Source organism: Colobus angolensis, unplaced genomic scaffold, assembly GCF_000951035.1.
Source record: "Colobus angolensis palliatus isolate OR3802 unplaced genomic scaffold, Cang.pa_1.0 Scaffold3, whole genome shotgun sequence".
NCBI classification, from domain to species: Eukaryota; Metazoa; Chordata; class Mammalia; order Primates; family Cercopithecidae; genus Colobus; species Colobus angolensis.
The window spans coordinates 28,986,058-28,994,134 of record NW_012116265.1 but is presented as its reverse complement, the minus strand read 5'-3'; the positions used below and the strand labels follow the sequence as shown (position 1 = coordinate 28,994,134).

At 38.5% G+C, this 8,077-nt stretch overlaps 1 protein-coding gene across 6 annotated transcripts in view; it reads left to right on the top strand.

The window, feature by feature from the left end:
* FUT8 (fucosyltransferase 8 (alpha (1,6) fucosyltransferase)) overlaps positions 1-8,077 on the top strand; it is a 342,950-nt gene that overhangs the window by 63,435 nt on the left and 271,438 nt on the right. For 5 of the 6 annotated variants that reach the window (XM_011949756.1, XM_011949751.1, XM_011949752.1 and 2 more), the window contains exon 2: positions 934-1,031. The exons of the other annotated variant lie outside the window; for it this stretch is intronic. The gene's annotated coding sequence lies outside the window, so the exon portion shown is untranslated. The remainder of the gene's footprint in view (positions 1-933; positions 1,032-8,077) is intronic. 6 annotated transcript variants of the gene reach the window in all.

The window sequence follows — 8,077 nt, the reverse complement described above, 5'->3', positions numbered from 1 at the left end:
GTACTGATTGGTGTATTTACAAACCCTGAGCTAGACACAGAGTGCTGGTTGGTGCGTTTATGATCCCTTAGCTAGACATAAAAGTTCTCCAAGTCCCCACCAGATTAGCTAGATACAGAGTGCTGATTGGTGCACATACAATCCTCCAGCTAGATATAAAAGTTCTCCAAGTCCCCATCTGGCTCAGGAGCCCAGCTGGCTTCACCTACTGATCCTGCAGCGGGGCTGCAGGCGGAGCTGCCCGCCAGTCCTGAGCTGCGCTTGCATTCCTCAGCCCTTGGGCTGTGATGGGACCAGGCGCCATGGAGCAGGGGACAACGCCTGTCGGGGAGGCTCTGGCCACAGGTGGGGAGCTCAGACATGGTGGGCTGCAGGTCCCAAGTCCTGCCCCACGGGGAGGCAACTAGGGTCCTGTGAGAATTTGAGTGCAGAGAATTTGAGTGCAGCACTGGCGGGCCGGAACTGCTGGGGGACCCTGCCCAACCTCCACAGCTGCTGGCCCAGGTGCTAAGCCCCCCACTGCTCTGGGCTGGTGGCGCCAGCCGGCGGCTCCATGTGCCCACCGGCTGAATCCATGCCCGCACTGGTGCCCGCTGTAACTTGCACTGGCCCGCGAGCGCCACACGCAGCCCTGGTTCCCACCCGCGCCTCCCACTCCACACCTCCCGGCAAGCAGAGGGAGGAGCCTCTGGCCTTAGCCAGCCGAGAGAGGGGCTCCCACGGTGTGGTGGCAGGCTGAAGGGTTCCTCAGGTGCCGTCAGAGTGGACACCGAGGCTGAGGAGGCGCTGAGAGTGAGGGCTGCTAGCACATTGTCACCTCTCATTGTGACTGGCTACGTAAGGAAAAGTTAAAGGGATTTAAAAATAGATATAATAATGCTAACTGAAGCTTGAGTCAAGGGCTGAATTTCATATATTTTTATTTTGTTCCAGGTTGCTGCTTTCGCTCAGAGGATATTGATGACCCTAATGGTCTTTTTGTTCAAGATAAAGTGACTTACTGCCTTTGTTGATTAACTGGACAAATTCAGGTTAGTGTATTTTGTGGACAGCACTTCCCTTTTCTAATTATATGTTAATATTTTGAGAAATAGATAATTTTGTGGTTAAAGCTACATGTTACATACCAGTAAAGTAGAAAGGCCAAGTCAGTCTAAACTCTGTTGAATTGTGTATTAGTTAAGAAACATTTTCTTACTGTCTACTGTGTACAATATTCACTGCATACATTGAAAAATAGTTTACTTCCTTTTAAATAGTTTCATACTTTAAATTATGGGGCTGGATAAAAAGTTGTGGTTGAACGCGATACATTAACTTTTGGCATCATTGTGTGGCAATTTTTGGTGCTAAAAATAAGCAACTCATCTTAAACATTTCTGACATTTTTAGTAGCTGACTTTTAAAGGTATTCTTGTCCAGATTTCAGTCCTACATTAACATTTTTATTTATTTTTAGCATTCAGTCTATTAATTTTGACAAATATATGTCACCACAATTAAAGCATTTTCCAAACCTTCCAAATTTGCTCGTGTTGCCCATTTGTAGTTAACCTCTCCTTATACCTCAATCCCTAGCAATTGCTGATCTCTTTCTATCCCTATAGTTTGCCTTTTCCAATATGTCATTTAATTGGAATCATCTAATATGTAGTTTCTAAATCCTGGCTTCTTTCACTTAGAATAATATATTTGAGGTTTATTCATGTTGCTGTGTGCATCAGTAGTTGTGTATCAGTAGTTTGTTCTTTTTTTATTGCTGAGTAGTGTTCCACTTTATGGATACCATAATTAGTTTATTCATTTACCTGTTTATGGATATTTAGGCTGTTTCTAGTTTTTGATGATCGTAAAACTGCTGCAGTCATACATTAAAAAAATAAAAATGTGATTCTGTGTTCTTTAAAAAATTTGGCCAGGCGTGGTGGCTCAAACCTGTAATCCCAGCACTTTGGGAGGCTGAGGCGGGCAGATCATGAGGTCAAGAGATCGAGACCATCCTGGCCGACATGGTGAAACCTTGTGTCTACTAAAAATACAAAAATTAGTTGGGTATGGTGGTGCATACCTGTAGTCCCAGCTACTCGGTAGGCTGAGGCAGGAGAATCGCTTGAACCCGGGAGGCAGAGGTTGTGGTGAGGTGAGATTGTGCCATTGCACTCCAGCCTGGTGACAGAGCGAGACTCTGTCTTAAAAAAAAATTTTTTTTTTGCATTGATATATATTAGATGTACATATTTATTTTAAGGGTACATGTGATAATTTAATACCTTTATGTAATCAAATCAGGGTAATTGGAATATCCATTAACTTATTCATTTTTTCTTCATATTAAGAACATTTTAATTATTCTCTTTCCTAGCTATTTTGAAAGGTACAGTCAACTAAGGTTAACTGTAATCACCCTATTGATCTGTTGAGCACCAGGTCTTATATCTTCTAAGTGTATGTTTGTACCCATTAATCAACTTTTCTTCATCCCCCGACCCCATATATTTTTTACTGATAGAAGTTACTTTTTGTTGTTGCTGATATTAAAGAGCTATAATGATTTAACTATTGCCTTTTAGGCCGTGGTTGCATTTCTTTTTAAAAATATTATTAAAACGTAAGGAGAACACAACCAACATCGTGGCTATGGGGAGAAACTTGCAATTTATGGTCATTTTGAGTACAGAAAGAGAAATGATGTAAAATTATTAGAAAGGGGATCTATTGGAACTTGTGGTGTTTCCTGATTTTGGAGATAATAGGTAGCCTTCTTGAATACAGTGGTAGATCAGAAATATACAGATAGATTAATATCGTTAAACCTCATATAGGTAGCTTCAAAAGTCATGTATAAAAGTCAAGTACATTAGAATTCTCCTATATTAAAAACATACTTAAAGAGGGTAAAGGTTGGGCATGCAAAAGTCAATTTAAACTTTCTTGAATGAATATGTAGGATGAAAGTGATAGAAACTGTCTTTCTGCCTTGGGGAAATTAATGACCTCAAAAAGTAGCTTGAAACCCTGTTTGAATATTTATAAGGAAACTGTAGTTCATTATTTGTTATAGAAATAAAAAGGTCTTGAGAAAGTATTATGCTCTGACTGAGAAAATGTTGGATGGTTTAGACTCTAGCTTCTAAGCCTGGACACTAAAAGACTTACTGCAACTTTAAACTGTTTTCTTGTTTCTGAACATGTTTAGATGAATTATGTAACTTTCATAGTATCTCTACAGATAAGTGGCTTGCCGTATTGTGTTCTCCGAAAACATTTTTTTAAAACTTTTTTCCTTTCATTTCTTTTTTTTTTTTTTTGAGACAGAATCTCGCTCTGCCACTCAGGCTGGAGTGCAGTGGCTTAATTTCTGCTCACTGCAACCTCCGCTTCCTGGGTTCAAACAGTTCTCATGCCTCAGCCTCCCAAATAGCTGGGATTACAGATGTGCGCCACCATGTCCAGCTAAGTTTTGTATTTTTAGAAGAGATGGGGTTTTGCTATGTTGGCTAGGCTGGTCTCAAACTTCTTGGCTCAAGCAGTCTGCCCGCCTCAGCCTCCTGAAGTGCTAGGATTATAGATGTGAGGCACCGTGCCTGGTCAGAGAGCATTTCTTAAATAGACAAAACATTTTAGGCAGAGTCAGAGCATTTTAGAGATACTTCTGAAAGAGAATAGTTATCTATTCAGTGGGCAAATCCAACACAGAGTCAAAGATAATGCTGTGCTCAGAGGTCATGATTTCTTCAGGATTTTAGAGTATTTAGATTTTAAACCACAATTCTAAGGTCAATATTTATGTAAAGAATTTATGAAAATAAAAGCCATATTTAAATTTAAATTTAATATGCTTTAATTCACATAAAATATTTTGAGGTTGTTAATAAAGTTTAGATTTTTCTAGCTATATATTCAATATAAGCTTTTTTTTAATATTTGAAAATTGAGATCCTATCTTGCACTGTTTAAATAGTAGCCCGTTTAACTTAAAATTAACTGCAAAAGAAATAAACAAAAACTGAGTTTTTGTAAAGAATATTAAATTGAGTAATGTAACTTTATCCCATCCATTGGGTTAAGCAGTGATCCCAGGATAAAGAGAGAGACAGAATGATGAGTAAAATGAACCCTATACTGCAGTGTCTCCAGATAGCTGTATGAGTAAAAGCTTACCATCTTACCTCTCTGGGTCTTTATTTTCTTATTTTAAAAAAAGGCGTTAAGGTCCACATTAAAGTCAGGTATTATTGGTGAAGTTTAAAACTACTAGTCTCTTTTATTTCATGAACACTGCCAGGCATTGGAAATTAGTGATAAAACTTGATTCACTGTGAGAAACAGCCAAAAAATAATAAAAAAAATAGCATTTTATTTTAAAGTTAAAAATGATAAAATAAAAATAAAAACTTGTTTGAGATACTTTTCTAGAAATGGAACATTTTAAAATGAAAATAGGATCCAAACATCTAAGTATTTACTTTTGATATTTGATATACAGGCTTGTTATAAGATTGTGACTCTGCTGAAGTGGTTTTAGTTTATACAGATTTTTGAGAGAAGAAAGTGTACCTTTTTGCTCTATATGTTTTCTTTGGAAACATCTTCTCATTGTATCGTACCAATTTCATCTTGATTCTCTAAGAATCTTTTTAGTCTTTTAGGTCAAAGGAAATAGATATTGAGAGACATTTCTCTTCAGTCTTATGGGTCTCTTCTGTTTCTGCACATTTGCTGAGCAGAGTACTGATAGCTTTTGTTGGGGGCTATCTTTTTCAAAGAAATCTATTTAGCAAACAGCCTAGGAAGATAGAAATAGTGCTTCCATTAGGACCGATGGCACATTTCTTTGCTGTCCGGGATAATTAAGATAATCTCTCTGGGGAAAAGGTTGGGCATTTTTGCTTGTAGCTCCTTTTAAAGATTGGAGTTTCATAAGCTTAGGTTTTCTTGTCCTGCAATGCAACCCACAGTATGTGCACTTGGTTTTCCTTTCATTGGCCTTGAGGAATTAGAGCTTGAGGAACCAGTACAAAATATGATACTATGTCTACGTTATTGTTGTGAGTAGTAAACTGTTCTTTGTTTCTGACCTAGGAGTGTCATAACTTCTGCCAGGATTATCTGATGCTAGTTTATGAGATACCACTAACACAACCTATTGATAAAACAAAACTGAGTTTATTGCTTATTGTGGTAAGGGAGAACACCACCTTAAAAGATCTTTGGTAGTGTCTTAGGTCAAAATTTGAGAATTACAAGTTTGGTTTAAGTTGGATCTTTCAGTGGTGGCGATGAGGCTTGATTAGGATTGAGTAGGTGTCATGATAAAACAGTTTAGGTTTGGTCGAAACAGTAAGATAAAGATTTTGAAAACTACCAAAGAGTTGATGGGTCTTTCCAGAAGGTCTGTAGTGAACAATCACATTATATTTCTACAAGAGTCTCCTAGAATAGCAGTTATGCTAGTTAAGACAGTGGACTGGTAAAGTCATGTTAATGTACCTAGAAAGTTGTGAGTGATTAGTTTTCTAGGGCTGCTATAACAAAGCACCGTAAACTGGGTGGCTTAATATAACAGAAATTTATTCTTTCACAGTTTTGGAGGTTAGCACTCTGAAATCAAGGTGTTGGCAGGGCCACACTCTCTCTGAAGGCTCTAGGTAAGAATCCTTTCCTTCTTCTTTTAGCTTATGGTGGATGCCAGAAATCCTTAGTGTTTCTTGACTTGTGGTAGCATAACTCCAATATCTATCTCAGTATTCACATGACATCTTCCCTCTGTGGGTGTTTGTGTTCAAATTTCCTTCTTATAAGAACTCCAGTCATGTATTAGGGTCCGTCCTAATCCAAAATGACATTATACCAACTTGATTATATCTGCAAAGACCCTATTTCCAGCAGTTATAAATTTTAGGAGGACACTTATTCAACTCAGTATGGGGAACATGCAGTTTCAGTCTTCAGTGTCCAAACTGTGTGTAGGTACATGGTGTTTGCTCTCAGTGTCCATGAAACTATGGTAGACTGATGTTAGCTTGCATGTAGGGTAAAATCTTAGGTTCTTCAGAGTTCTTGACAACCGCATGGTATAGTAGAAAGAAAATCAGTCTGGACATCAAAGTACCTTAGTTCTGCTCTGTTACTAACTAGCTTAAGAAAGTTACTGTCTTCTTCAGCTATTAGGTTGTTACTGATACATCAGGAGTTCAGTCTAGGTCCTGCTGCTTGCTGCATAGAAAGCCAATCACTGAGACAACGAGTATTGCCAAGGAAGAAGGCTTTAATCAGGTGCAGCAGCTGAGAAGATGGGAGCTCAGTCTCAGTTTCATCTCCCTGACTGACTAAAACCAAGGTTTATATAGCAGGGAAGAAATATATTATAACAATGTGTAAGAAAACAGGAACTTGGGAGCGGCAAGGAAGCAATAATGGTGAATGAGGGGTCTGGCATCTGGTGGGGTGATTTGGTTTCAGTTCTTTGATACTTTTTCTGCCAAAAGAATTGTCTGTGAGACTACTGGGTTGGTTTCAGTTTCCTCATAGATAAAATCTGAGGCCTGAGGAAGAGAAGAAGAGTAAACCAAATGATCTTTAAGACGTATCTAGTTCTCAGATTCTGAAGTTTTATAATTGTTGAGTGCCTGCTATATACCATATTAATATTAGTCTTGCTGGAGTCATGTAATAAAAAGGGAATAGAAAATGCGTTAAGTGCTAATCAGATAGACTCTAACTTGTGAATGTAGCATGCATAAATTAATTTTGTTTCTTTGGGTGAAGCTAATTAATGAAGATATTAGGTAAACATGCTGTTTGCCCTGATCTCTCTGACTTACCATTTTGGTTTTCAACTTGAATAGTGTATTTGGAAGAGGAGCATTCTGCAGGTCACTTAAAGTTAGAAAAATGCTGCACTCTCAGGCTGAGTTCACAAAATGAAATAACCTTTCCTGAAGTGAATATGAGAATGTGGTCCCGCCTTCATTGCCCACGTTTGTCTCTCATGTCATTCTTGTGGTTGAGAGATTTTAGAAAAATTCTTACTAGAGAATGGTAATAGTAGCCGGGTGCGGTGGCTCAAGCCTGTAATCCCAGCACTTTGGGAGGCCGAGACGGGCGGATCACGAGGTCAGGAGATCGAGACCATCCTGGCTAACACAGTGAAACCCCGTCTCTACTAAAAACTACAAAAAACTAGCCGGGCGAGGTGGCGGCGCCTGTAGTCCCAGCTACCCGGGAGGGAGGCAGGAGAATGGCGTGAACCCGGGAGGCGGAGCTTGCAGTGAGCTGAGATCCGGCCACAGCACTCCAGCCTGGGTGACAGAGTGAGACTCCGTCTCAAAAAAAAAAGAATGATAATAGTACTCTGAGGTGGAGCATGGTGTTAGAATTCTAGGTGTAACTTATTCATATGCTATTGAGTTTTCTTTATGTTTTAAATAGGTCACTGTAGTATGGTATTTGAATTCTTTCTTTGAATCATGTTGAAAGTATTTAATAAATTACTTCATAGAGATATTGTGGGCACTAAGAAATTCTTTGGTACCACCAAAACCCCCTGTGGTTGTGTATGTGCTTGTTCTTTGAAGTTACAAATGAACAATGACTAGATACTGATGATATGTATAAATACAGGTTGAACCAGTATTTTTAGATCTGGACAAAAGTTACTGAAGTAGGAGAAAAGAGGGATTTTTATTCATTCCATATGGAAGAAATTCAAAACCATATACTAGGGGGTGATGGGATTCTCTCACCACTTCCTGTATGTAGCCCTTCCATCACACACAAATTGTACTGAGTGTTTTCATAGTGGATATTTGGGCAATTCAGAGACTCTCACTGGATCTTGTAACAATGGTAATGTATTTAATTAATTTTAGAAGATACATTAGAATATAGAATTAGCAGTAACACTCCAGCAATACCTGAAATAAAATGTATTAAAATAGACAGAATATAGAAATTAAATAGACACTATAATTACAATAATAAAAAGATATACCTCTATCATATTTCTATTCACATTTATATTCTAGTCAATTAAAAGAGTAGGAGAATTTTTTTTTTTTTTTGAGACGGAGTCTTG